At 35.0% G+C, this 4749-nt stretch overlaps 1 pseudogene; it reads right to left on the reverse strand.

Moving 5' to 3' along the window:
• Positions 1 to 483: 483 nt before the first annotated feature.
• On the reverse strand, positions 484 to 602 carry LOC115215315 (annotated as a pseudogene).
• Between the last annotated feature and the right edge of the window lie 4147 nt (positions 603 to 4749).

A 4749-nucleotide genomic window follows, 5' to 3' on the forward strand; every position in this document is an offset into this window, starting at 1 on the left:
ACACACACACACACATATATATATATAGGATGGGCTTATTTCAGTTTCCGTCTACCAAATCCACTCACAAGGCTTTAGTCGGCCTATGGCTATTGTAGAAGACACTTGCCCAAGGTCCCACGCAGTGGGACTGAACCCGGAACCATGTGGTTGGTAAGCAAGCTACTTATCAGTCTTAATATTTCAATATCTAAATTAAATTTAATTAGAATTAACTTGAGTTTTGACAATCAGTAAAATTTTCAATTTCTTCTCAAATTGCAAAATTGACAAAGTTATATCTTTATACATATACATATACATATATACGACGGGCTTCTTTCAGTTTCCGTCCACCAAATCCACTCACAAGGCTTTGGTCGGCCCGAGGCTATAGTAGAAGGCACTTGTCCAAAGTGCCATGCAGTGTGACTGAACCCGGAGCAATGTGGTTGGTAAGCAAGCTACTACCACACAACCACTCCTACGCCTATATATGTGTGACGCTTGCAGCACCTAGATTTCTCAAGCGGTCACCCATGTAAGTACTAACTAGGCTCGACGTTGTTTAACTTCGCTGATCGGCCGAAAACCGGTGCTTTCAACGTGATGTGGCCCTCAACGTGATATGGTTGTCATTGGTTGTTAGGATGAAGGTAAAGATCTAAGAAATATATAAGGCTTATGCTAAAATTTCAGACCCTCATTAGAAGGTCCTTACCAAGTGTATCTATTGACGAGTTGAGAGAGAGAGAGAGAGAGAGAGAGAGAGAGAGAGAGCCGATCAATCATTTCTAATATAACCTCATAATTATTGTAATGAGTTTCTTATTTTGTGTACCTAAGCTGAGTAAAGCAACGTGGGTACAAATCTCCGTGCTGTCAAATGATATCAAAGCAACCTATGAGATGGTATATTCTATAACGCATAATAATATCTATACCAATGCCACCTGTATTATTTTATATTATACGACTGACATTGTAGATGACATTAATAACTCTGTAGAGTTTCTCAACATCAGATCAGATCAGATCCTAACCCTTTCTCGACATTTCATGAATACGTATAGATTCGCGGGAAGATTATATCAACAATTGATTTAATGGATCCATGCATAGCTATTTAGCGGAGGTAATTAAACTCTTTCCATATACTTTCTTTGTTTGAACCGAAAACCAATCACTAGAATCTCTGCTATTTATAGCATGAAGTCTTCCGGTAAATCACTACAAAATATAATATCAAATTCATTGATACTTTCAAATCCTTTACATTTCATAATCTCTACTATATAACAATTTAATTTAAATCTTTCCCCCACCTTCCTTCCAATATTATAAGTACCTACTTTACATGTTTAACTATACATGCACTGCTTCCAATATATTATCAATTTATTAAGTATATAGATCAATTACAAATTCAACAAACTATTCTAAATCCTACTAAACTTAGACACACATTACAAATCCACATACGCCACCTTTAAATACACGGACAGAGTTCATTCCAATATAATACATTAGGAGATATGTCCTTTACTATATCACAAAACCAGAATGTAAACGACGAACTGTAAAATACAAATTGGTGCTTCAGTAATTGGCTGATATTAATTTTTTTTATGGATTATTCAGTATATATCATCTATTATCATTCACGGACTGCAAATTTTAATATTTATCTTCTGCTGTACGTTGAAGGCTCTCATTTCGTTCCTGCAAGCGTTTATACAACACAAAAATCTGCAAGCACACGAATGTATGTGAATATGTATATTTGTATCAGGTAATGTGTATGTGTGTGTGTGTGTGTGTGTAATATATATATATATATATATATATATACATATTAGATGGAAACCGATATGCTAGAAATAGATCCGCTATGGTCTTACCACTAAGAAATGTTCTCAAGAAAAATTTAGTAAAACAACCAAAACGTAATAGAGCAAGACAAAAGAAAAATAAAAAAAAGTATGGTTTATTCACATACATGTTTCACTATTAACATATTACGTAATTTTACTTACGTAAATGTCCGTTCATCATCGGTGTGACCGTCCAGGATGAATATAATTTGCAGGACTGCATACTAGGACGTCCGCACACAGTCAGATTTGTAAACAGTTCTACCCTTTACACTCGTGGTTACTATTTCAAATGTCCTCGTTTTGGCGCGCTAAATTACCGGAAAAAATTATTCTGCAGAAAATACTTTACTGCAGTGGCCTTTGCCGGTTAGAGAACGTATTAATTTAAATTTAAATTTAAACTGAGGGTGAGAAATTAGATATCAATTTTAATTAACATCGATTTCACACCAGTGGTCTAGCATTGGCTTGGTATCTTAAAGACAACAATAAGGATTTTAAGTTAGATTGGTTCATCCTGTCCATCTCTTTCCCTAATGACAAGGGCAAAGGGTTTTGTAACATTTGCAACTCTGAACTCTTCCATATTCTCTTCTCTAAGAAGAGAATATGGAAGAGTTATAGAGCGATCTTACAAATGTAAGCACTGGCAGAAACATACCTTTAGCTCATATAAATGATTTATACCAGTCTGTATAGTTTGAAGATTTAGTTCACCTTGCACTTTACTTTAATAGAGAAATCTACTTCCAAGCCTTTGAACATTTTTTCAACTAATATATCCCTCTTTATTTGTTCTCTACTTATTATATCTTTACCCCTTCTCTTCCTAGGTTCTGCCTTTGACGTCAGATCTATTAACGATTTAAAAAAAAAATACTTAATAGCGTTTTGTTTATCATTTATGCAGTCATCAAAATTGTTATAATGTCTTGTTGATGAGATAGGTTCTCTTTCTTTCCTTATGAGAAGATTACACTATTTTACACCGTTTATTCCTTTGGAATAAAACCAATACTATCTTCGAAACATATGTCGCAAGTAAAAGAATTTGAATAACACCTGCGTTCTACTCCATTAATTTACTTATACTATACAAATTACTGCACATTAACCTTGAGTTTCTACCATTAAATAGGTCGCTACATCCTTGTTCTTTGCGTGAATTTTGCTATCCTGATAACTGTTTATTAAATTTTCCATGTTAACTGTAAACAAAAGATAATTCATTCATGCACATATATATATATATATATATATATATATATACGTACAGGTACCGAGAATGCGTTCGTTGCACGGTTGTCATCCTCTACAACATTGCATACATTGATTAGTGATACAAATGTCTCACCAGAGTATAGCTCATTGTATGGAGCGGCCGTCATAAATTTCTAACAATAGCGTATGTTAATTATGTTCCAGCCCTGCATTAAAATTTCTGTATGGTTTCCCACGCAAAAGACAAGGACGTTTCTTTTTACTGTTAGAATACGAAGAAGGCAGTACAACTGTTGGTGCATGTGTGCGTGTCGGAGTGTGTGTGTGAGTGTATATCTGTTTGCAGAGCAATTACTCTTACCTTTTCATTATGAAGATTTCATGAATTCCCGTAACAATTAATAATATAAATGGATGCTTAATCTCGAATCCGCTCACCTCCGCCATACTCCTTTATATGTAAATATATACATACATACATACATACGTGCATACATACATACATTATACACTAATATATATATATATATATATATATATATATATATATATATGCATACACATATATATATGCATATAGATGTTCACACGCAAACACACACACATACAGCGCGCACACACACACATACACACACACGTATGCATATAAAATTGGGAGCGAGCATGCGTTTGTGAGACAACTGTTAATCAGTTATTAAATTCGTACCAAGTTACACACGCACACACACACACACACACACACACATACACACAGACGGAGCACGCACGTATATACGCACCTTCACGCGCACAAACGCGCATAAAATCTCGTGTGCAGACACATATAACTAGTTTGCCTGTATATGTCTGTGTGTGTTAGTGTGTGTGTGTGTATGTGTGTGTGTGTGTGTGTGTGTGTGGTGTGTGTGTGTGTGTGTGTGTGTGTGGTGTGTGTGCGTGCGCATGCTATCTGTGTCTTGTGTGTGACGAAACATTTATTAATGGATTCTAACTCCCTATCATCAGTGTGGCACTATAAACGCATAAATACACATATTAGCGCTTATGAAATGCCCTGTCTCTCTGTTAAGCACATTCATACACACGCATACGTAGAAATCTGTATGTTCTATGTTTCTATGTGCGTGTTGGTATCATTAAATTCATACATACACGCATAATATATATATATATATATATAATATATATATATATAATATATATATATATATATATATATACATATGTGTTTGTGTACATATATTTACATGCGTATTTGGTATGTATATATCGTACATACAGTGTATATTCATTTCATCGTGTATCTTGAAATAATTCTATTTACATGGTCACGTGTTCGCCTTTATACAGAGAGTACGTCACAGATATCGTGAAACATATTGTATAGAGAGAGAGAGAGAGAAAGAGAGAGAGGAGGGGGCAGGTATTAGCATATATGTCGGTATTTGTCTGTCTATTGATCTACCGATTAACCGATCTGTATGTGTGCATGTTTGTATGAGAGTTGTATCCAATCGCGAAGTAATATTGTAAATGGAATGCAATACTTGGAAGGACGACGATATCACCTCGTTGCATCAGGGAATAAGATTTAGCATCGGAAATCCTCTCCGTTATACTCGTTCTTCGACTCCTCTTGATGTTTCATCAACCTCTTCCTCCCCTTCTTTCT

Source organism: Octopus sinensis, linkage group LG8 (genome assembly GCF_006345805.1).
Source record: "Octopus sinensis linkage group LG8, ASM634580v1, whole genome shotgun sequence".
In the NCBI taxonomy this organism is placed as follows: Eukaryota; Metazoa; Mollusca; class Cephalopoda; order Octopoda; family Octopodidae; genus Octopus; species Octopus sinensis.